The sequence below is a fragment of the Acanthochromis polyacanthus genome, chromosome 17, assembly GCF_021347895.1.
Source record: "Acanthochromis polyacanthus isolate Apoly-LR-REF ecotype Palm Island chromosome 17, KAUST_Apoly_ChrSc, whole genome shotgun sequence".
In the NCBI taxonomy this organism is placed as follows: Eukaryota; Metazoa; Chordata; class Actinopteri; family Pomacentridae; genus Acanthochromis; species Acanthochromis polyacanthus.
Window position 1 is genome coordinate 36,590,570 of NC_067129.1, and position 26,648 is coordinate 36,617,217.

At 42.3% G+C, this 26,648-nt stretch overlaps 1 protein-coding gene across 5 annotated transcripts in view; it reads left to right on the forward strand.

The window, feature by feature from the left end:
* amot (angiomotin) overlaps positions 1–26,648 on the forward strand; it is a 101,441-nt gene that overhangs the window by 18,342 nt on the left and 56,451 nt on the right. For 2 of the 5 annotated variants that reach the window (XM_051937661.1, XM_051937665.1), the window contains exon 2: positions 20,051–20,241. The exons of 1 other annotated variant lie outside the window; for it this stretch is intronic. The gene's annotated coding sequence lies outside the window, so the exon portion shown is untranslated. The remainder of the gene's footprint in view (positions 1–20,050; positions 20,242–26,648) is intronic. 2 more of the 5 variants (XM_051937663.1, XM_051937664.1) reach the window with 1 other exon arrangement.

Sequence of the window (26,648 nt, forward strand, 5' to 3'; positions counted from 1 at the left end):
CTCTACTGCTACCTCTCCGAGACACTTCCATACCTCCACAGGTATATCATCAGGACCAAGTGCCTTTCCACTCTTCATCCTCTTCAATGCCCTCCTCACTTCATCCTTACTAATCTTTGCTACTTCCTGGTCCACAACACTCACCTCTTCTACTCTTCGTTCTGTCTCATTTTCCTCATTCATCAACTCTTCAAAGTACTCTTTCCATCTTCCCATCACACTATTGGCACCTGTCAACACACTTCCATCATTATCCTTTATCACCCTAACCTGCTTCACGTCCTTCCCATCTCTGTCTCTCTGCCTTGCCAGCCTATACAGGTCAGTCTCTCTCTCTCTCCTTACTGTTCAACCTAGCATACAAGTCATCGTAAGCCCCTTGTTTGGCCTTTGCCACCTCTACTTTCACCATACGCTGCATCTCCCTGTACTCCTGTCTACTCTCTTCAGTCCTCTCAGTGTCCCACTTCTTCTTAGCTAACCTCTTTCTCTGGATCCACTCCTGCACCTCCTCATTCCACCACCAAGTCTCCTTATCTCCTTTCCTTCCAGATGACACACCAAGTACTCTCCGACCTGTCTCCCTGATCACATTTGCTGTAGTTGTCCAGTCATCTGGAAGCACCTCCTGACCATCCAAAGCCTGGCTCTACTCTTTCCTGAAAGTCATACAACACTCTTCCTTTTTCAGCTTCCACCATTCGGTCCTCTGCTCTGCCTTTGCCCTCTTGGGGGCGGCATAGTTCAGCGGGTAGAGTGGCCGTCTCGCAACCGGAGGGTTACGGTTCGATCCCCCGGCCCGTCGTGCTCACGTCGAGGTGTCCTTGAGCAAGAAACCTAACCCCGAATTGCTTCTGATGGGTCGTGGTTAGCACCTTGCATGGCAGCTCCCGCCATCAGTGTGTTAATGTGTGTGTGAATGGGTGAATGTGATGTATCATGTAAAGCGCTTTGGATAAAAGCGCTATATAAATACAACCATTTACCATTCTTCATCTTCTTCACCACCAGGGTCATCCTACACACCACCATCCTATGCTGTCTGGCTAAACTCTCATCTACCACTACTTTGCAGTCACTGATCTCCTTCAGATTACACCGTCCACACAAGATGTAGTCTACCTTTGTGCTCCTAACTCCACTTTTATAGGTCACCCTATGTTCCTGCCTCTTCTGGAAGAAAGTATTCACTACAGCCATTTCCATCCTTTTTGCAAAGTCAACCACCATCTGTCCTTCTGCGTTCCTCTCCTGGATACCAAACCTGCCCATGACCTCCTCCTCATCTCTGTTTCCTGCACCAACATGTCCATTGAAGTCTGCACCAATGACAACTCTCTCACTTCTAGGGATGCTCTGCATCACTTCATCAAGGTCCAACCAGAATTTCTTCTTCTCCTCCCACTGACATCCTACCTGTGGAGCATACCCACTAACAACATTGAACATCACACCTTTGATTTCTAGCTTCAGGCTCATCACTCGATCTGACACTCTTTACACCTCCAGGACATTCCTAAAAAACTCCTCCTTCAAGATAACTCCTACTCCATTTCTCTTCCTATCTACACCATGATAGAACAACTTGAACCCTGCTCCTAAACTTCTAGCTTTACTACCTTTCCACCTGGTCTCCTGGACACACAGTATGTCCACCTTCCTCCTCTGCATCTTGTCAACCAGCTCTCTACCTTTTCCTGTCATAGTTCCAACATTCAAAGTCCCTACTCTCAGTCCTAGACTCTTGGTTTTCCTCTTCTCTCTCTTCCTACGAACACACCTTCCTCCCCTCCTTCTTTGACCAACAGTAGTCCATTTTCCACCGGCACCCTGAAGGTCGACAGCACCGATGGCGGTCGTTGTTAACCCGGGCCTCGACCGATCCGATATGGAAGTCATACGTTTGATTCGCATGTTTGATTTGGCCAAAGTTTTTCGTCGGATGCCCTTCCTGACACAACCTTCTGTTTTTATCCGGGCTTGGGACCGGCACAATAAGACACTGGCTTATGTCCCCTTGCGGCTACATTATGTATATGGCAGGGTAGAGACTGCGATTTGGCAGAGTTGGAGTTTCTACCAGTAGAGATTGCAATTGGAGTCTCTATCAGTAGAGATTGCGATCGCAACCTCTACCAGTAGAATTGGAGTTTCTACCAGTAGAGATTGCGATTGGAGTCTCTACCAGTAGAGACTGCGATCGCAATCTCTACCAGTAGAAACTCCAATCCCACCAGTAGAGATTTGTCAGGGCGAAGGTTAGACTTTTAAGGTTAGGGTCAGGGGTCAGGGTAGGGGTCAGATTTAAAGGTTAGGGTTAGTTAAGGTTAGGGGCAGGGGTCAGGGCAGGGGTCAGATTTAAAGTTCCATCTCTACTGGTAAGATTGGAGTTTCTACTGGTAGAGATTACAATCGCAAACTCTACTGGTAGAGACTCCAATCGCAATCTCTACTGGTAGAAACTCCAACTCTACCAAATCGCAGTCTCTACCCTGATATATATATATATATATATATATTAGGGCTGGACCCGGATATCCCGAATATCCGAATATTCGTTCACTACAGCACTATCTGGATATTAATTTTGGTATCCGAATATCCCCCCCCCCCCGTCGTCGGATGTCACCGGGCAGAATGAATATGCAGCGTTACTGTCTTCCCTCTGCCTTCGGCCCACATCGGCTCATCTCGTCGTTTTATCACATAAGCATATACACATATGTCTATAACATATACACATATGTCGATCACCCCCTCCTCCCCCCAGATGAAAATATTTGGATCTCGTCTCTTCCCTGCGCCTTCGGCCCTTTTCGACTCATCCTGCCGTGTTCTTCGGCTCATTTCGGCTCCTCCATTCGTGTTTGTAAACTCCACCCGAATGGCCGGGTGGCTGCCGACTCTGAAGTCACGCTTCACTTCGTTGCATAAACACAAGACAAGATGCTGAAGACCGGTGTTTGGGAATTCTTCAGTTTACTAAAGACTAAACGAGGGCAAAATGTGGACCCGGGAGACCAGATGAACGGATCCGACTATTCGGGCCTTCTCCGCCGCCACTGCCGCGCCGCCGCTCGAACCACACGAACGGATCCGAATATTCGGGCCGTCTCCCGTCTCCGCCGCCGCCAATCTTCCTGTCAGCGAGGCCCACCTGACTGGGGAAAAGGAATCAGTTAAATGCAGCACTGATGGCAGGTGTGCTCTGTCAAGTGGCAACCCTCCGCTACTGATCAGGCACACCTGGTGTGAAAATAGAGGGTCGTCACAGTCGTCAACGTAACAGTGGAAATTAATACAGTGCTTTCTAATAATATTGCCCGAAGGCAGCATGTATAATGTGAACAGTATTGGTCCTAAGACAGAACCTGAGGGACTCCATGATTAACCCCAGTATGCTCAGACGAGTCATTGTTGACGTGCATGAACTGGAACCTGTCTGATAAATAGGATTTAAACCAGTCCAATGCTGACCTTTTAATGCCAATACAATGTTCTAGTCGCTGTAATAGAAGTTTGTGGTCAGTTGTATCAAATGCTGCCTAGACGGTGTGTCTCCCTCCTGCCTGAAAGTCTGCGCTGACCAGCTGACGCCCATCTTAACGCAGATTTTCAACAGATCTCTGGAGCTGTGTGAAGTCCCCTCCTGCTTCAAATGCTCCACCATCATCCCAGTCCCCAAGAAATCCTCCATCACAGGACTAAAAAATGACTACAGGCCCGTCGCACTGATGTCTGTGGTCATGAAATCTTTTGAGAGACTGGTGTTGGCCCATCTGAAGGACATCACAGGCCCTCTGATGGACCCCCTGCAGTTTGCCTACCGGGCAAACAGGTCAGTGGATGATGCAGTCAACATGGGACTACACTACATCCTGCATCACCTTGACTCCCCAGGGACTTATGCAAGGATCCTGTTTGTGCACTTCAGTTCGGCGTTTAATACCATCATCCCGGGCATCCTCCACTCCAAACTCCTCCAACTCACTGTACCAGCCTCCACCTGTGAGTGGATCACAGACTTCCTGACAGACAGGAGGCAGCAGGTGAGATTGGGGAGCATCACATCCAGCACCCGGACAATCAGCACTGGCGCCCCCCCAGGGGCGTGTGCTCTCCCCACTGCTCTTCTCCCTCTACACCAATGACTGCACCTCAGATGACCCAAGCGTGAAGCGCTTAAAGTTTGCTGACGACACAACTGTCATCGGCCTCATCCGGGACGGTGATGAGTCTGCGTACAGACGAGAAGTGGAACAGCTGGTCCTCTGATGTGGTCGGAACAACCTGGAGCTGAACACGCTCAAGACTGTGGAGATGACAGTGGACTTCAGAAGGAGCCCCCCTGTGCTGCCCTCCCTCTCCATTCACAACAACACGGTGTCAGCTGTGGAAAGTTTCAGGTTCCTCTGGGTTCCACAATCTCCCAGGACCTGAAGTGGGAGTCCAACATCGACGCCATCAGGAAAAAGGCCCAGCAGAGGATGTACTTCCTGCGCCAACTGAGGAAGTTCAACCTGCCACAGGAGCTGCTGATCCAGTTCTACACCGCCATCATCCAGTCTGTCCTCTGCACTTCCATCACTGTGTGGTTTAGATCAGCCACCAAGCAGGACAGGCACAGACTGCAACGGACAGTCAGGACTGCAGAAAAAATCATCGGTGCCAGCCTGCCCTCCATTCAGGCCTTGTACATGTCCAGAGTCAGGAAAAGGGCAGGCAACATCACTGTAGATCCGTCACACCCTGGACATAACCTGTTTCACCTCCTCCTCTCCGGCAGGCGCTACAGAGCTCTGTACGCCAAAACCACCAGACACATGAACGAACAGTTTCTTACCACAGGCTGTTGCTCTGATGAACATTTGAAACCAATCACAGTCTGAATCATGAACATAAACATCCATAACCTCAACAAACACTTCTATAAACAATAAAATTATAACTAGAAATGCACCATTTCCACTGATCACTTTAAACTAGGGCTGGACCCGAATATCCCGAATATCCGAATATTCGTTCACTACAGCGGTATCCGGATATTAATTTTGGTATCCGAATACTCTTTCCCCCCCCCCCCCCCCCCCAGTCGGACGTTACCGGGCGGAAAGAATATGCGGCGTTGCTGTCTTCCCTCCGCCTTTGGCCCACATTGGCTCATATCGGCTCATCCCGTCCTGTGATCACAAAAACATATACACATATATCTATGTGATCACTCCTTCCTCCCCTCAGACGGAAATATTTGGAGCTCATTACTTCGGCTCATCTCGGCTCCTCCATTCGTTTTTCTTAGCACCACCCGAATGGCCAGGTGGCAGCCGACTCTGACGTCATGCTTCACTTCGTTGCATTAATACAAGACAAGATGCTGAAGACGTCTGCAGTGTTGCCAACTTAGCGACTTTCTCGCTAAATCTAGCGACTTTCCAAAGCGTCCTCGCGACTTTTTTTTTGTCAAAAGCGACTAGCGACAAATCTACTGACTTTTTCTGCCGTTTTGGAGATTCTGACAGGAAAAGTCGGAACATTCTGCAGTTACTGTTTTCAACGAGCAGCAGGTGCTGCTGTGAGAGCTTCTTCCCCTCCCAAAGCACAGGCTGTCAGTCCAGTAACCCCGCAGCAGTCCCAGTGTCTGATTAGAGGACAACTCACTCCGTGGCCAGAAGGCAGGTGAAAGTCACTACAGATCCCATACAGACTTACGGAGTGGGATATAAATGAAAATGTTTCTTCACTGTCGTACTAAAATAAACCACAGCATTTAGCCTCTAGTACAAAAACATATTTGGGGTGTTTTATACTCACTTTTTGGTCTCTTCCACAACATTATTCCTCTCTCCTACAACGTTGATTACAATTACATGCAAACTGGGAAATATGCAAATTAGGCGATGACATCATTTAGCAACTTCTAGCTACTTTGGTGTTCGACAGCCAACAGCTACTTTCCTTACTAAGGAGTTGGCAACACCGCTGTTTGGGAATACTTCAGTTTAACTGAAGACAAAACCAAGGCAAAATTTGGACCCGGGAGACCAGACGAACGGATCCGAATATTCAGGAATATTCCTGAAGTTCAAAGACAACCTTCATTATACTAATTTCTGGTGGAGATCAGTCCACCTACTGATGGGGATTTGACCATCTGGTGACTGGTTGCAGACAGAACAACTTGGAGCTTAACACTGAAGACAGTGGAGATATTTGTAAATTTCCGGATTGATTTCAGTTCTTTTGATGGAGTTGTCAGGAGACTTCTTCTTAAAATCAAAAGTATTTATTACAGCAAAATTGAATGTGCGATACAGAGCTCTGGGCCTGAATCCTCTGTCCCTAACCAACAACAAGTGTTCAGTCAGTTCGGATGGAATCAGACCGCTACCTGTTCCTGACCCAGTCTTCTTATACTCTAACAGTGTGTATAGCTATCTAGGCTGCCCCCCCTCCGGTGCTGCGTTGGTCTGCTCTCCTTTGTCACAGCTGATGTTTTGTCATCATCGCTCTCGTAGGAATGACTTCACCCCTGCAAAGCAAGATTAGAGACTTCACACACAACAAGCTCATGTTCTTTACTGATTATGGCTTACGTCAAAAACTATCTGTACCTTTATTATCAAAAACTGTCTGTACTCTGATTATCAATCACTTTATGTCTTGATCATCCTTGCATTCAATCACGAGTAATAAGTAAAATAAAGCATAAGCTCCTTCTTATTGATTCTGGACTTTTCTACTCTTTGTTTCATTACAGTCACACCGTGGTAATGATGCTCTTGACCTTCCTATTCCTCAGAACCAATACAACTCTTTAATATGCACTCTTAGCAAATTATGAAACACACCATTTCCCACAATCTAGTCCTACTGATCCCAACACTTTATGTGCCTCTCAGTTGACACTGTGAAGCACTTCCATTTCCTAGTCACTATCATCATTCATCACCTATCATTCGAAGGGGACTTGAACATTTCCAGACTGATAAATGTCAATGACTTTGTTTTGCATCTGTTCATGAATCTCTTTAGAAAATGGCATCATGTGCTGCTTTTCGAGACCCTTTAACTTCTTCATAATGCCAGACGGGTTCTATTTAGTGATCAGCAAACCTGGCAGGAATCATATGTGGTGTGGCTGGTGAAGCTGAATCCAATTGACAAATAAATTTGGTCATTAGGTAGATTGGTAGCTAAGGGGGCAATTACTTTTTCACATAGAGCAAAGTGGGGTTGGACAGCATTTTTCTTTCAGTAAATGAACTCTTCATTTAAAAAAACAGCATTTTGTGTTTTCTTGGGTTATCTTTGTATTATACTAAAATTAGTGTGATGAACTCAAACATTTAAGTGTGACAAATATGTAAAAATACAAAATATCTGTAGACAGCTTCACATGATTGGTTCACTTACTGCAGAAGAGTCATGTGACTTGTTCATTGCCTCCTTTTATATGAATGTGCACAGAGTCTGAAGCAGAAACAGAAGCCTGAGTTAACAAAGAAAATTGATAATATTGTTCATTATAGCTGCTAACTCTGAATGGAGCTTAGCTTTTGTTGAGCTGACTTGCACAAAGAAAGCCCAGCTATGTGAAACTTCCTTTGATACAAAGGTCTGTACATTACGGAAACAAACACTCATCATGTTTGGCTGACCACCTCCAGGCATAACATAAAGATCATTAACTTAATAATGGCTGATGACCCTTTTACCGGCAGTCTCTGATGGAGTAGGATGGCAGACACAGGTGCATTAAGTATGGTGGGGCAGCACACTTGTGCAATGAGATGACAGACACATGAACACTTTTGCAGTCACCAGTTGCTGTGATAAATTGAAAGAGATCCATCAATTAATTTCTATGAAGGTTAAGTTGGCAAGTAATCATTCATTTACCTGCAAATTCTCAGAGTGGAAATCTCCTAAATCAGATAGGAGGTTCCACATACATTTTCCAAAATTTTGGGGATTTGAATATATAAAAAGTCTTTTGAAGTATTTTCAGATTAGATGATGAGAAAACAATATCTTGTTGTGTTTATCAGATATGCTTTTTTTAATTTAGATTTTTTAAATCACAACGTCTAACAAAAGATCAGATAGGTGTCAGAATAAGCTGGTAAACACACTGACACACAGACTGACACAGATACTGACACAATTTGAATTAGAAGAGGGCAATACTGTGGAGGAGTGAGAAAGAAATGGAAAAAAAATAAAAACAAAAGGTGAAAAAAGAGCTACTGAAGGATGGGGGGCTGATGAAGGAGAACATACGTCATGCTATTCTTTTTAGGTTGTTGCTAGAGGTACGGACCCGTACCTGTAGCCTGTGGACTACGGATACGGCACTTGCCATTTGCCAATCAGATACGCGAGATCTGGTCACGTGACTCCCGGTAGACGCTAGCTGTACGGACCGTAGCATCGGTACGACAGGTACGGACCCTAAACCTGACCCTAACACTAACCCTAACCTTAACCTTTGCTTACCTTTCAACAGTTTGCAGTGGTTAGCAGCTTCTTGACTCGCGAGACTCGCGTACGGGTCCGTATCTGTCTGGCCAATGGAAAGTGCCGTACCCGTAGCCTGTGGGCTACGGATACGGGTCCGTATCCGTAGACACTACCTTCTTTTTATGTTCTTTTTATATTAACTGTCTTTGACTGTACAAGCATTACGCATGTACACTTGAATCTACACTGTAACTAGTAGCCTCTACTAGAAATACCCTTGTACAAGTAATGGTCTGAAACTGAAAATTTCATTGAAGTACAAAAGTATTAGCATGAAAATATAATTAAAAACACAAAATAAATTATACAGAATGCTCCATTTCTGAATATTAGATTAGAATTATTGATGCTTTGATTAATTCCACATTATTATGTAGCCATGTACAGAATGTACAGAATATATTGCATCAAGTGTTGGTGTGTTTGTCATACACACTAGTGGTACAACATCATGCCTTCAAACCTTAATATCTAAATCAACAATATATTCAGTTTTTATAGATGGGACATTGCAGCCGGTCCATATAACTAATTATCATTTATAAACATGCTGTGAAGAGGAATGTAACCTTGCTAGAATAAACTAGAAGAGAGATTAAACTAAGGCAATTAAACAAAATAACAGTACAACAGGGCAACGTAGTAAGTGCAAGATGCATTCTTAAGCCATGTCAATTAAACAGCCTGGCTTCACGTAGAAATATTGGTAGACGTACACATTAAAGCAATGGAGAGACTACAGATTACAATTCAGATGAAGGCTGTACACATGAGTTATTCTGTGAGTCTCGTGCAGTACTCAGTCCTATAATCTGCTCCAGGTTCAGTCAAACGCCTTATCAAGTCTGAAAACTTGTTCTTTCTCAGTGTGCCATGTCTGCTTATCCTGTCTCTCTCCCACGGTGCAGTATTAGAGCAGAATGACGCTCACAAATTTTCTAAATTAATCAGAAGATCATGAGCATTTTAGGCATAGGTCTGTTTAGAATTATGCCAAAATGTAACAATATAACAATATAACAGTAATGTCAGCCCTAATTTTACTATGTTATTTGTGCATTGTCTTACTGTTAACTCACTCTAATGTTGGGCTCTAGAGCCCTGGTCTTTGTGGCTGTAAACACACTAACAGCTCTGCGGCTGCTGATTCATCTATTCTCCTTCATTCCTTTTTCACCTGATTTATTGAGATTTTTCATGTGATTTTTGTTTTTACTGTCTTAAGGAACTTACTAATTAACAATATCACACAACTTTCACCTTCAGGTATGCTAAAAATTATGTATTCGCAAGAATTATTTCACAGAATGACTGTTGATTTTAGTTTACCTTTTCTAGATGTCTGCAAGTAATCCTCTCAAAAATCTTCTTTTCTTGTGATGTCTTCTCATGATGACTGCCTTGATCCTACTGGTTATGTTCATTGATAGTGTACAATCTAAACTGAATTTGTTTATTTCAGCATGCATAAATGTAATAAATGTTAAGTTGTTCACTATCATGCAAATGCTACTTAATTTATTCATGTACATCTTGTAAATGTTCACTACAAGTCTTGTCAAAACAAATCTTGGCCTCCAGATGCATAAAATTCTGGTCCATTTTCAGCTTATGTTAATGTAGAAATTGAAGTCTATTCATCTTCTTGATGATGATTCGATTCAACTTTACTTGCAGCTACTGTAAATACACATTTATTTCACCAGTTATCAAACTGTAAAGCAATACTAATCTAATTTGCACACAAAATCTGTTTTAACCCTCATCAGTACACTTGGCAAAACCTATTTATCTGTACACTTGGGGTCCAGCTGGACCACAGTAGTATTTCATCTCTTTCACATTTCTCTACCTGTCCATATCATCTCAGTATATATTTTATTAAAACATGCGTCGTCTGTAGATAGAAATATGAAAGGCACAATGAAACTTGGGTGACTTATGATGTTTTTATTCAAGAGTGAGCTTCCAACATTGGAGAAGCGGGTGGATGATCTAGAGCAATACATGCGCATTGACGATTTGATTATTTCTGGTTTGGAGACGCGGCACCAAACTTATGCTAGGGCTGCGTCAGAAGACAACAAGCATGAGGACGCATCGCTTAAAAAACTTCAAACTTTGGAGCAACAAGTAGTGCAGTTCTTTAAGAAGCACAAAATGTGCATTGAGAGTCACCAAATTGCAGCTTGTCATATGTTACCACGAAAGAACAATGTAAAGCCGAACATTATAGTGAGATCTGCAAATCGAAAGCACAAAGTGGACTTGCTCAAAGATGCAAAGAAACTTGCAGGCACTGGAGTTTACATCAATGAGCATCTCACTAAAAATAACGCCGAAATAGCAAGACAGGCATGCATTCTCCGTAAGCAAAATAAACTTTATGCAACTTGGACGAGAAATGGTAAAGTTATGATTCGAACCAATGGACCTCCGGAGTCAACAAAAGTGATATGGATTAGGAATTTGCACGACCTGGATTGCTACAAATGACAAGGATAATGGAAGAACAACACTACAAGTTGACTAGCACCTTTTGGAATAAACACGGCAAAAATAAACTCATATGGTGGAACAGAACAACGACGAGTTCTCCGTTTTATGCACGGAGAGGATGGAGATTCTAATGAGACGCATGGATTACCAAACTGTAAAGGGAATACAAAAAGGGAATTCTGCTAATTATAAATTGTATGACATGGAAAAAGACATAGATCCGGAAGATAACTTTTACATAAACAACAATTGTAACTGTGAGTACTACACACCAGAACATCTAAGAACTGAAGTGGCAATAAATGACATGTTATCCATCATCCATTTTAACAGTCGCAGCCTTCAAGCAAATTTAGATGAAATCATACACTGCCTGTTTGATACATTTAATGTAATAGCAATAACAGAGACGTGGCTTAAAGACGATAAAGAATGCAGTATACAACTAGAGGGTTATGATTTTTTTGCTATTAACAGGAAAAATAAAGAGAGAGGTGGGGTTGCTATATATGTAAGAAAAAACTTTGAATGTTACCTTGTTAAAGAAATGTCTACCGCAGTAGATAATATTTTGGAATGTGTTACAGTTGAAATGCTCCTTAAAAATTCACAAAAAGTGTTAATAAGTTGTGTTTACAGAACCCCCGGTACAGCTACCATTGATTTATTTAATAGCACATTGGTGGAATTATTTGGTAGGGTTGGGGGTAGAGGTCTCAGGTTTGTATGTGGAGATTTCAACATTAATTTAATGGATATGGGTAAATTGGAGAAAAATAGAGATTTTCTGGACTCCATGTACAGCCTGGGTCTTTTTCCCACAATCCTTAAACCTTCAAGGATATCAACTACTAGTGCAACCTTAATTGATAATATTTTCACCAATGTAATGGACAGTAAAATAACCAGTGGGCTCTTAATTAACGATATTAGTGACCATTTACCGGTCTTCATAGTAGTTAGCAAGTTTTTTAATAATACAGGTTAGTGTGGTAGCCCTCAATCACATGATAAAAAACCCATGAGGTGTAAATCACTCAATGCAATAAATGCTTTAAAGAATGACTTCCTCTTGATACTATCACAACATAAATCTATTTCAGCTTGTTCATACCACATTTGTTTATGCCTACTATGAAAATATCATGTATAGGTTTCCCCCTGGAATTACAATGAATCGTCAGCTGGAATCGACTCCAGCCTCCCTGCGACTGTAATTATTAGGATAAAGCGGTGTACAATTATGGATGGATGCACAGTCCGGCTGGGATCCACATAGACCCCGAACAGTTTTTCTATATATACACCACAAACCTGGTTGAATTAAATAAGCTTTGGTTTATATGATGGCAACTATGTGGGTGACAACTATGTAAAGGATCTAAAAAATCCAGCGTGCAAACAAAAAGATATGACAAATTATATACCCATGGGGCCTGCATGGACCCCAGGTGTACTGATGAGGGTTAAAAGAATGCGACAGTTAACCACAACATTAAAACTACTGCTAATTGAAGAGAACTTCACTGAATATTTCATTTCAGTCACACCTGTCAAAGAGTGGGATGTATTAGACAGCAAGTGAACTGTCAGTTGAAACTGATGTGTTGGTAGCAAGAAAATCAGACAAGCGTAAGGATTGTCTCTGACAAGGACCACATTCTGACTGTTGGACAACTGAGTCCGACATTTCCAAAATGGGTTGTGGGTTGTGCTTGGTATGTAGTGGTTAGTACCTGTCAAAAATGGTTCAAGGAAGGACAACCAGTCAAGCAGTGACAATGTCATGGATGTCTAGGGCTGATTGATACACATCAATGAAGCAAAGGCTGAACTGTGTGGTCCAATCTCCCAGAAGAACCACTCCACAGTGTTTATAAAAACAAAATTCAGCCTCTTCAATTCAGTGTTTAGTAGATGTACCTTTTCTGCAATTACACCTTTGAGCCTCTGTAGATAGGTCTTAGTCAGCATTACACGTCAGTACAGTGCAGTTTTACCCTATTCTTATTTACAAAACAGCTCAACCTTGGTTATGTTACAACAGGATTGTCAGTGAACAACCCTTTTGAGTCCAGCAACTATTTTTCAGTTGGATTGAGGTCTGGACTCTGATTTGATCTCAGAACATTCACCTTGTTGTCTTTAAACCATTTCTGTGTAGCTTTGGCTTGACGTTTCAGAACATTGTCTTGTTTGAAACCAAATTTTCTCTCATGTCACATTTCTCATGCACATGCAATGTGTTTTGCTCCAGGATTTCCTAATACTTTACTGAATTCTTTTTAAGCTATACCTTTACAAGCCCTCCAATGCCTGTTTTCGAGAAACATCCTCACAGTCATTTTGTATTTCACCACCTAATTTGAGTCATTTTGGTTTGTTTTAACTTGTTTCTGTCACTTTGTTTATTAATAACAAAGGCCTCACTTGCCTTGATGTTTCATTTGTTATTGTTGTTTAGTTGAATAGAAATTTTGCATAAATCTGCACCTAATCAGCATGTACCCTTTTGCCAGACCCCCATAAAAACATTTAGATACAATATGAAATTGTGTAGCTGATACACCAAAGACATTTAGACTGCTGGAAAAAGCAAAACATCATGCAGGAGTTTCAGAAATTTATGTTTGTTTGTTTGTTTGCTTCTTTTAAATACAGTAGAATGTGAGTAAGGTGAAGTGTTAAAGCAAACACATGGTAAAAACATTAAATGACACTAAGTAAGCAACGTTCTCTTCTGTCCTTGTCTTACTAACGTTCAAAGAGGAACTATGTTTACTGCATGTATAAGACATGATGTGTCTGCCCTGAGGCTATGCCATGATAAAAATTTTAATCAAGTCAAAATTTTTAAAGAGCGGCTTTCTTTTCGTCGCTTCATGACCTTCAAAATGAAAGAGACGATGCCAGTTTCTGGACCTGCAATCTTTAAGAATTGAGCAATTTCTATGTAAGTCATAAAAACAACAGCAGTACATCTTTTGCAACTACAGTGTTGTAGTTGCTGTATCCAGATGACAGCAGACAGTATATACAGGAGCACATCATTAAGACTATCCAATGTTTTCTATTCTTGTGGGAAATAGCTATAACTATTTGCTAACTGTTTCAAGCACATGTCTAAACACCTATGTTGACTCACATTTTAGTCATCTCTTTATGTGTCTTACATGCTAATCTGCTGATTCTGATGCTTACGTCAAACTGCACTAGGTGTCTGCATTTTGAGCTTGGCATATTTTCCATTCTGCTTACATTTTCAGTTTTTTTTTTTTTTTTTTTAGGTAAATGCGATATCTGCTTAGAGACGTCCTCTGCAGTGGGAGAGTTTTATTAATCCAAATTATCTTCTGATATTGACAGAAGAGAAGTAGAAAGATATTATCCAGCAATCTATCCCGTTATTAATAAAGTCAAAGCGGAAAAGAAAGGTAATGATCTTGAGCATTCTTTCAATGACGGTTGACAAAATAAATGCTGGTAAAGCAGTTACAATAGTGTGCACGTCTAAAGGTGTGGCACAAAGCTGAATGGTTGCCAGATCCGCCTGTCTACTACCTTCCAGCCTGACCTGTCAAAGGGAGGGAAGTGTGTGAGTGGGAAATGGAAAGAGGTGTGCTACTTCAGCTCTGCACAATGGAGGCAGATGTCAGTGAGACTCTCAGTAATCCAAATACCAAATTTTTCTACTCTAATTGATTTAAGGAAAAGATGAAGGATTTTCTGAAGAGGTCACACCAGTAGCGGCATTTTTCAAACTGAACAGAATTTCTATTATAGAATGCTTTAATTGTCATTATACACACACAATGTATAGCAAAATTAATGAAAACTGTTGCGGTGTAAATTGCACTGTTGACACTTGAAAATAAATTGATAAACAGCTGTGTGTTCAGTACTCGTATTGCACTTAGGTAAAATATGGTGGTGAATCTGGAGGTGTGGGCCTGATTAGATCTCCCTCCTCCTTCCTACTGAAGTCCAGCAACAATTCCTTTGTTTTCGAGGAGCTGAGTACCAGGTTATTGAAGGAACACTACGTGGTGAGGTTCAGGACCTCCTCTCTGTTGGCCGTCTCATCGTTGTTGTAAATCAGCCCCACCACAGTAGTGTCATCTGCAAATTTGACAAAGATGTTGTTGTTGTGGATTGGTGCACAGTCATTTGTGTACAGGGTGTACAGCTTGGGACTGAGCACACAGCCCTGAGGGACCCCAGTGCTCACTATCACTCCCTATCCGGACTGACTGCAGATGGTTGGTGAGGAAGTCTCTGATCCATCTGCAGGTGTACTCGCCGATACTCAGGCTGTGCAGTTTGGACATTAGTCTGCTTGGGATGAGTGTATATCTGCTGCAAAGCAGAATCGAAGTCCACAAACAACATCCTTGCATAACTGCCAGATTGTTCAAGATGTCACACTGTGTGGAGGGCTGTGTTGATGGCATCACCTGTGAACCTGTTCTGTATGCAAATTGGTGCTGATCAAGGCTGGGAGCCAGTGAGGATTTTATGTGTATCAGCACCACTCTTTCAAAGCACTTCATCACAGTTGAAGTGAGAGCTACAGGTCTGTAATCATTCAGACTGCTGACCGAGTGTTTCTTGGGGATGGGTACAATAGCGGCTGATTTTAGGCAGCTGGGGACTTTGCAGGCAGCCAGTGAGAGGTTACAGATGGTAGTAAAAACCTCTGCCAGCTGGTCTGCACAGCTCCTTAGCACCCTCCCCTGTATACCATCAGGACCAGCAGCCTTTCAGTTCAATTCAGTTTTATTTGTATAGTGCCGATTACAATTCAAATTGCCTCACAGAACCCATATGCTTGAACCCTCAGAGCAAGCCCTAAGATGACAGTGGCAAGAAGAAACTCCTTTGAACGGGAAGAGACTTTGAGCAGAGCGTGGTTAATATGGGGGGGACAGAAGAGGTGGTGGAGGAGAGGGAGGGTGAGGTGGAGGTGGAGGGACGGGAAAAGAGGGGGGTGGGGAACAGGGAACATATAACACACAATTGGATACATGCATGATATAAGACAGATGATGCATACAAAATACAAGCTAACACTGAAACTGATTCATAAGTTTACTGTTATGGTGTAAGGCTCTGGCATTAGATATACAGTATTACATGTATAGCTGGTGAGTAAGATTCAAACAGTGTATACAAGAGCATATCAAGTATGGTAAGGACAATGCCGAGTAGATTGGTGGAAATGGGTAACTGGAAGCAGTGGGCTGGAGGATGGTCAGCAGCAGCATCCCACAGTGGGCATGATGGAGACTAAGCCAGTTGGTGGAACAGCAACCACAGATCAGAAGCATTCAGCTCTGGGATCAGAGACATTCGGAAAAGGACACAGGGGGAAACGGAGTGAATGCAATGCAGTATTGGTTTATATAGTAAATACATACGCATTACGCAATGAGAAAAGGTGCATCAGTGCATCAAGAGAGGTCCCTCAGCAGCCTAGCCCTATAACAGCATAACTAGGGACATAACTAGGGGACATCGAAGAAGTCAGTTGTGCCCCGTACATGTGTACTCCAACTGACCCTCTCAGGGTCACCCGAGTCAGCCCTAACTATAGGCTTTGTCAAAAAGAAAAGTTTTAAGCCTGGTCTTTAAAAAAGAGAGAGTGTCCACTTCCCAAACCCAAATGAGTTCACACTCCGGAGCACCCTCTTGACCTCCTCTGTGCTCACAGTGAGGGCCAGGTTTTCAGCAGGTAGCAGCATAGGGCATCCTCCTCATCACTTACTTCAAACAAAGCAAAGAACTGGTTTAGCTCCTAGGTTTGTGCAGGTGCTGGTGATGGGAGCATTGGAAATGTTTATGTTAACAAGTTCACAGTTGCCCTGCTAAACATGTTGCAGATTCCCCGCCATGAAGTGCCCCTCAGTCTTCTTTGCATATGCTGTTTTCGCCTGGTTAATGCCCTTTTTCAGGTTAGATCTGGCTGAGCTGTATAGTTCCATATGTCCAGACCTGAAAGCAGAGTCCTGATCCCTCAGCAGCTGTTTCACTGCACTGTTTATCGACAGTTTTTTATTTGGATTATGTCTGATCTTCTTCTCCACTGTGACATTATCCATGCACGTTTTAATATAAAACAGAATAGTGGATGTCTACACTACTGATCAAAAGTTTTGAGACACTTTCTCATTCAAATAAATAAGAACCTGTCTCAAAACTTTTGAACAGTAGTGTAGTCCGTTAAATCCTCCTGTGCGAAGATGTACCAGTTTGTTGTGTGGAAGCAGTCCTGGACCTGTGGGATGGCATTTTCAGAACATATCCGTCTGAGTCTCTCCCAGGCATTGTTCTTTATATGAGAGGTCTGTATACTGGGATTTGAAACAGGGATAGATTATCTGATTGTCCGAGATGGAGGGAAGCGGGGAGACTTTATATGCTTCCTTGACGTTGCTATAAACCTTATCCAGCACATTATGACCTCTCGTTGCACATGTAGTATGTTTGTAAAACTTACAGAGCACAAACAACAGACTGTTGTTTGCTAATAGCTGTTAGCAGGGTCTTTAATGCTATATTAGGATTAGCACTCACTGGTGTGTGTACAGCCATTACCATGACAACCGTGTGCCCTCGGGCCAAATAAAATGATTGGCATCTAAGTGTTGTAAACTCTTCATGAGGAGAACAGTGTTTTTCAGTCACTGTGACATTGGTACACCACCTGTGACCAGTCCTCCTTTTTCTTGAGTCACTTGTCCGGTCGGCTCAGTGTGCTGTGCGGCCTGCTAGCATGATAGCTTCATCTACTACCCTCGAGTGAAGCCAGGTTTCCGTCGCGATGGTGATGCAACTATCCTGCACGGCAGGGGCCCCCAACCTTTTTTGTACCAGGGACCAATCTCACGCAGAAACACTTTTTCAAGGACCGGGTAGGGGTGTGAAGGTTCCAATAACAAAAACCTTAATCATTATATTTAGTCTAAATGCAACAATTAAATACAAAATCAATTCTTCCCCAGTAGTAAAGGGCTTCTTAGCTTTAGCAATGCGGTCCGCGACCAGGAATGATGCTTTTAGCACGGACACATTTGTTGAAGTAGTGGCCTTCAATAATTGTTTCTGTCCTTCATGTTCCTGTTTTTTCTTTCAAAATATTCTAAGGGCTTTTCTTTCAATGCTGGGTGTTTTGTCTCCATGTGGTGGTGCAGTTTTGATGATTTCATGGCTTCATTAGCAAGTCTGTCACCGCATATTACACAGAATGGTTGTGGGGCTTGTGAATCACCTGTTGCGATGAACCCGTAACTCGGGTAGGAATCTTGGTATTTTCTTTTAAATGCAGCTTTCTTTTTGCAGGCAGTCTGTCACCCTTCTGCTGTCTCATCATTATCTTGTTTACCCTTTCCAAAGAAATGTTCCAGTGAACTCTGTTTCTGGCTCATTTTGCGAGGGCTGGCTTGCATTGCTGATGCAGGATAAATACGCGCCAAAGAGTCAAGCGCGGAAGTTCGGAGAGGGCGGAAGTGGTTGTCTTTCAAAATATGACACCCGGAAACAAAAACATATTTTTATATATAATCATCACGATTATTCATTCTTTGTGGGCCGGTACAAAATGATTCACGGACTGGTACCGGTCTGGGGCCCGGTGGTTGGGGACCCCTGCTGCATGGTTTTCTGTGCCTCAGTGGTGGCTCATAGCTCATCAAGCATGTTGTTAAGTGACCTGGCGTTTATGAGGAAGATGCTGAGTTACGCAGCATCTTCTGTAGCCGGTTACGCTGAGTTACGCAGGTTCTTCTGTAGCCGGACATGGACACCGGCTTTACATCCACGCTGCCCATAGACAGTCTATGGCTTTGCCCCAGGTATAGTGAACCACGGGCTGCTTGCTGGTTGGGCTATCTCCAGTGGAATGTTATGGTTAAAACTCCGATTGGAGTCCAACTCACCACAACGCACTCCAATCCAGAGCAACTCCTTTCTACTGTACTTTTTAGTACTCATAGTGGGGGGAAAAAATGAGCAAAAACACATATATAAAAAATTAGTTGTCTGAGTGCTGCACTACTGTGCCCTGTCATTCGTCCTCACAGCTAATAAGAGAGCATCTTTAAGTGCGACTATCGCCAGCTATCTGTCGACTGCATTATAAATTATATGTAATCATTTAATATTAATTATATAATAGTATATTGTAGATTAATTTATTATTATGAACCACTTTTTGTTAGTGATTCTAAATGAGTCATTTTGCAGTCGTTTGTACTATGAAGCTGAAATCAGGGTTAAAGGCATCACTGAAGTGTGTGTAAATCAAAGGGGTTCTGTGTCAAAAACAACCTTATTTCAGTACATTGGTCTGCATAGAAGAGATTGAAACACGCAAGGCATTTTTTGCAGATGACCACTCCGTGCACTACTGTTCCTGTTTGGAATTTTTCTGACCTTGAAATATCCCAGTCTATTTGACATTTTAGTTTCTGGACCTAGGTACATAAAATCATGGAAAAAGTTATTAGACCAACCTTGTTTTCTTAAGTTTCTTGTTCATTTTAATGCCTGGTACCACTACAGGTGTATTACCTGTAGAATACATTGAACATGACAAATAATGCAGCTGACTACATAATACTTTATGCCCTATTTGAAATGCTCAAGCTGAATTAAGGGTATATAAGGTTATATAAGAGGCCATTTCATGTCATAAACAGCACTGCACATTCAAAGGCCTAGAGTGATTTCCTGCTTACATTCAAGCCATAGCAAAACTCAGTTGTGAACTCTCACATAATGCTGAAAACAAAAGAATTATGTGAAGCCACAAAGGTAGCCAAATGCTTAAGGACTCAAGGCACTGCTACTAATAAATTGTAAAACTAAAATTGTGGGTCACTTTGGATCACCAACATCCCTAAATTTTGTCATCTATCATTCTGTTTTATGTGGCAATAAAAGTATTATCTGGAATTATTCCCTATCCAGCTTATTTGTTTCTTGTTGCACTGTACACTGCCTTTACATATTGGGCCATTTTACTCACCTACAGGACCTGCAAAAAGGCCAGGACCCATCTGCTGCCACCAGACTTGTAGGAGCCTACACTGACCTTACACCTGCACCGACAACATCATCAGCTCCATTACCCCAGGTAACTCAGTGGATTTGTTGCAGCATCACAACACGAATAGCTGGTCCCACTGAAGCCTTCTGGAGAGCGCAGTGAGAGCAGCCACACAGGTTGGTATGGGTGGAAAAACACTTCAGAGATTTGAAAAAGTAAGCTGTTTGAGGGAATCAGGTAGTGAGGACAGACAGGTCGAAAAGGGGGTGTCAAATATGAGAGATCAGAAGAGAGGAAGAGATCAGGTAGTCAAGACGACAGAGTGACAGCAAAGAGGAGTGGAGATCGGAAAGGCAGAAGAGGATCTAGGACAAGTCATTTGGTCCAAAATGTGCATCGTTGGGAACATAGTTAAGATGAGGCTTAAATAAATAAATTAGGAAATTACCCTTTAATTAAAACATTAAAACTTGTAATGTAAAAAATATCTAACATGGTTGTAGTCATGCCATCTAAATGAAAGCATAGAGTAAGTGGCATCAGACACATATTGAAAGTACAATATCAGTTTCACCTGATGAAAACACCTTGTTAGCCACTGTCTTATTCCATTATAACAGGGGTCGGCAACCTTTAACACTCAAAGAGCCATTTCGACCCGTTTCTCACAGAAAAGAAAACACCGGGAGCCGCAAAATCCTTTTGGTATTTAAAATGAAGACAACACTGCATATATCGCTTTTTTACCTCTATGCCCTTGTTAATCAGGCGTGATTAATTTATTACAAAGCCTCGAATTAGATAGATTCATTTTTTAAATTGTGTTCTACCACTAATATTTATCTTACTTGGTTAATGTCATTTTTGTCCTGGACCTCATATGTTACGCAACGTTAGCTGGAAATCAATAATTTGCGAATGTCTATTTAACTTGTAAAATCTATTTATTTTTTTATCTTAAGCTAATAACTTTTTTCCGGTAAGTCACTGCCCTATTTTCCAAGACGACACTCCTCTGACTCTCTGACCTGCTGCCCGGATGCTGGACGTGACATCGAGCCGTGCTCTTGCGAGTAACGTCGTATTACCCTATCAAAGATTAGATACTGAGCAAGACAATTATCCGTAGTTTACCTTAGTACTCACGAGTACCCGACACAGTGCAGGACTCTGCTGTGAAGGCGGAGACGTGCGGCAGTGGTGTATTTGCGACAAATAAATTTTAATTAAATAGCCTGCTGATTATTTATTTCACAAAGTTACAGAGAGCCACAACAGAGGGCTGAAAGAGTCACATGCGGCTCCGGAGTCGCGGGTTGCCGACCCCTGCATTATAATGAGTAAATCACCAGTTATCAACAGTAAAAACAGTTTTGTTCAACAAGGAATGCAATCAGCAAATGTGGTTGGCCTCAGTCACACAGTCCTGTTGGATGAGTAATGTCTGACGTAAATGTAGTTTTTATCCACCGCCGGCCGTAGGCACGGAGGGAGATATTGGCGTGGGCACGTCCGTCCGTATGTCCGTCCGTCCGTACGTCCGTACGTACGTACGTCCACATTTCGTTTCCAGAGCATAGCTCAGAAACTACTTGAGGGATTTCATTCATATTGCACCCAGGCCATCTCTATATAGTATAGATGTGCCTTTTGGGGTGCATGAACTTGACCTGATTTTCAAGGTCATAGTGAGGCCCTTCAAATATTTTTTGGTTTCCGGAGCATATCTCAGAAACTACTTGAGGGATTTCATTCATATTGCACCCAGGCCATCTCTGTATAGTATAGATGTGCCTTTTGGGGTGCATGACCTTGACCTGATTTTCAAGGTCATAGTGAGGCACTTCAAATATTTTTTGGTTTCCGGAGCATATCTGAGAAAACAGTTGAAGGTTTTCCTTCATATTGCACACACTAAGCCTGTTGGTAATGTAGATGTGCTTTTTCGGGTGCATGACCATGACCTTATTTTCAAGGTCATTGTGAGGCACTTCAAATATTTTTTGATACTGTTTCTGGAGCATATGTCAGAAACTGCCTGAAGGATTTCATGCATATTGCACCAACACCACCTGTGCATCAGGTAGATCTGCCTTTTTTGGTGTATGACCTTGATCTGATTGTTTTTATTGTGAAGATGTATCATTTTGTAGGTGTATCGTCCAGTATATATTATTATTTCTTGCACTTAGAGGCACTATATATAAGGCGGGGGATGTTTTAAGCGGAGCGTGTTTATTGCTTGTAGTCTGATACCAATGTGTTCAAAAAATTTGCTCCACAACCTTAGCTCCACACACGAAGTGTCTGAGGTCCTAACCTGGAATTAAAATAGATTAAAGGAAATTGCTATGAAGTAAGTAATAGTACAGAAAAGCAAAAAATAAGCAGAGGTGGGTAGAGTACCAAAAAACTGTACTCAAGTAACAGTAATGTTACTTTAAAAGAGGGATGGGGAACCTTTTTCATATCAAGGGCCATTTCAATTTTTATAAAGTCCTCCAAAGGCCATTCTATTATGAACAAGGTGATGAAAAAAAGACGAAGAAAGTCTATAACTGCTGTGTTACTAAGCCTCATGATTGCTGCATTTGTAGACTCACCTAATGCGATGGCTGGAACTGTTTTTCTTTAGCGAGGCGTCTGATGTCAGCTGGCAGTGATGATGATACTACTCGAAGCTGGTTTTCCAAGTTTGAGTCAGTCAGTCTTGAGCGGAGGCGGGTCTTTGCAAGAGTCAGTTTTGAAAAGAACTGTTCACAGCGGTACGTTGTCCCAAACAGAGATGCAAACTTCAGGGCATGTCTCCTCAGGATGGGAAAATCCTCAGCATGGCTATACAGTTTGTAAAAGTCCAGCAGAGAGAGGTTGTTGGACTTGGCTTTGAGCTCGTTGTTGTTTTGCAGCTCAGTTATTTCCATTTGGAGGTTGTCTGGCACATTAGATGGTTGCACATTAAATGCCGTCTCAAACATGTCGAGTTCCTTTTGTATATTTTTCACATCATGAAACCTCTCATCAAATGCCTGGATGAGTTTTGCACACTCACCAGCATATTCAGTTGTAACATCAGGCTTTTGTTCTTGTAGGGTGGAAAACTGCACAGTGTTTCCCCCTTCCAGTTGTCCTTGCCACAGCCTTAACTTCACTTCAAATGATTTCACATTTGAAAGCAGAGAGCTGATGAGCTGATTGGGACCTTGCAGCTTCATGTTTAGCTCTGACAGGTGCTTGCTGATGTCCACCATGAAGGCCAGATCACAGAGGAACTTGCCATCACTGAGCTCCATGACAGGTTTCTCCTTCATCTCCATGAAGCGTCTGACTTCTTCCCGCAGTGTATATTTGCACGACTCAGCCATCGCACTTCACAATGATACACCAGATCACCATACTCTGACTCAAGCTCGCTGAGTAGCTCCTTGAACTGGCGGTTGTTCAGCCCTCTGCTTTTAATGAAGTTTACGGTGAACACAACTGTTTTCATCACACAGGTAAGCTTCAGGGAATGTGCACATAAACTCTCTTGATGTATGATACAGTGGCATACAACTAAATCACTTGGATCCAGACTCAGACGGCTCATTTCTTTTTTTGACTAATGCAGTCAATCCTTTTTGCATGCCAACCATTGCGAGAGCTCCGTCAGTGGCGATGCCGCTCAACTTCTCAAATGGCAGTTCAAAATTGTTCATGGCCACAATAACTTGATTAAACAAATCCTCACCTTTAGTAGTGCCATGCATGGCTTGCAAAGACAGCAGCTCCTCCTTTGTTTCAAACTCGGTCGTAATCCCACACACAAAAATGGCAAGCTGCGCTGTGTTTGTGATGTCTGTTGTCTCATCACAAGCCAGAGAAAAATACTCAAAGTCTCTTGCAGTGTTCTTCAATGTTTTTTCAATATCTTGCGCCATATTAGTAATCCTGTCTGAAACAGTTCTTCGAGACAAACTGACGCTTTGAAATAATTTCACTTTGTCGGGCGCGAGAAGCTCCGCGGTGGCTACCAGGCACTCCTTCAGCATGAGGTTTCAGCTTCTTGGCTATTAATTCACTCACCACAAAACTTGCACGCGTAATATTCTCTCTGTCAGTCTGTGGTCGTGTGAAAGCTGCTTGTTATGCATCCAAACTCCGACGAAGAGTGTTAATTTTATCCAAACGCATTTGTCCTCTCAACTCCTGGAGTTTCGAGCTGTAATGGCGCTCGACATTTGCCTTTTTCATCACCGCCAGCGCCTCGCCACACACAAGGCACACTGGCTTGCCTTTCACTTCAACAAAGAAAAAGTCATTTGTCCATTTTCCTGGAATACGCGGCACTCTGCATCCACCTTCCTTTTCTTGACAGTTGCCATGATGCATCACTTGTGTTGTGTCAATCACTCCAGCCCAATACAGTGACACGTACATCGCATGTTGTATTCACTGACCCTGACGTTGACTTGGACACGTCTGTTTTTTCTCAGAAAACTAATGCCTGGCAATTTTTCCACCCCTAATTTTTTATTTATTCATATATGCATAAATGAAGATATAAAATATAAAAATTGTATTGCATTGTGGGCCATTGGAAATGGTCTCGTGGGCCGTATATGGCCCAGAGGCTGGACGTTCCCCGTCCCTGCTTTAAAATATCACTCAAGTAGAAATAAAAAGTAGTCATCCAAAAATTTACTTGAGTAAGAAAGTATTTGGTGAAAAGACTACTCAAGAACTGAGTAAGTGTTTGATTGTAATGTCCAATTTATTTTTTAGAAGTGATGTGATCAGACAGAAAATTTTTTTAAATAATGTGCAAATTCTGGTATTTCCAAATAATAAAATAAAAAATAGCAAAAATAAATAACATCTTTAAAAAATGACAAGTTAAGGCACAAGAAACACAAATTTACAAATCCCAGCTTTTACACAACATCAAGCTTTGAAACAAATATCTGTAGTAAGGTAACATTTTTTGTTTTAACAGTGAAAACTACTTCCAGTGACAAGATATACTGTATGCCCATAGATTGTATGTGCATGCTGTACCCCCCCCCCCCCATATCACACAGACCTACCAAGCATGACATCACGCTTCACTTTGCCTGTATTAGTAAACAGAAGACAAAAGACGGAGATATCCATGCTAATGCTATGCAGCCCGATCTCACGGGGATTCGTGAAACTGTCACGTAAGTTTTAGTTTCGGTTTCGTGCGCACCAACACGATTTCATCATGTTTTTCGTGCCGCTCACCACGAAATGCGCACCAATGTATTTTAAACGGCGGACTTTTCGTGCCACTCAGAACGTATTTCAAAAGAATGTGTATATTATATTTTTAATGTAAAACCGTGGCGAATCCAACGCTATATTTTGCATGACATCGTCCCTAACCATAACCCTAACCATAACCTAACCATAACCTAACCATAAGCCGGTGGTACACTTACCAATTTGCATAGGAATTTCAAGAATGTCCGGCGGCCGGCGGCCGCAAACGCAATCACACAAGCAGTATACGCCGATGGACAGCTTAGATCGTCATGAATCCGCCGGTATAAACCACTTTCAGATGTGATTACCACAGCGAAAAACATTTCGTGGTGAGCGGCACGAAAAACATGACGAAATCGTGTTGGTGCGCACGAAACCGAAACTAAAACTTACGTGACAGTTTCACGAATCCCCGTGAGATCGGGTTGTGCTATGCTAATGTTGTCGGATTCCGAAGCTAGATCAAACGTCTTGAAAATGCCCGTTTTTTTCATTCCCTGTCTGCTACGTGTGTAGAATTTGTGCCGCTATACCACTACAGTTCGTATGTGGTCATGTGACTGCAGGGTGAAACGGAGTCACGTGATTATTGTTGTTTCATCTGATTGGTGAAACACAGTCGTGGTAAATCTACTGGGGGCATCTCTCCAGCAAAATAAAGCGGATCTAATGTGGTAAAGAAAAAAGTAATGAGTCGAATGTGGCCCAGTGTAACGGAGTAAGAGTAGCGTCTCTTCTTAACAAATCTACTCAAGTAAAAGTAAAAAGTATGGCAGAGTAAAACTACTCTCACAAGTACATTTTTTTCCAAAAGTTACTCAAGTAAATGTAACGGAGTAAATGCAACTCGTAACTACCCACCTCTGAAAATAAGTCACTTCCTCCCTTGCCATAATTGAATCTAATGTCATGCCATCTCAATCCGTCTCAGTTCTCTTTATCTGTTTTGTTCTTTTGTCCTTCTCTTGTCCTATTGTTAGCTGGCTGTATGGAGGGCACCTCAGAAAGAGATTTTGGGGGTGAACTGCAGGAAGTGGGAGTTGAAGTATGTTGAAGACCGTATTCATTTACAGTCTACAGGGCTGTGTAGTGGTACAAACTGAAATATCACGGCTGATACAGTAATACAGTTGAACTAATATTTTAAGACTACAAAATACAGTGCACCACATTAAACAAACAATATCAGAAACTACATTACTATGCTGGTCATTTGTTTATGCCTGTAACAAACAATTACAGAAACCGTCAAAGCTTTCACCTTACTGCATACATCTTCCAGCACTGACCAACTTCAAGACCTTGTTTTATTCAGGCATGC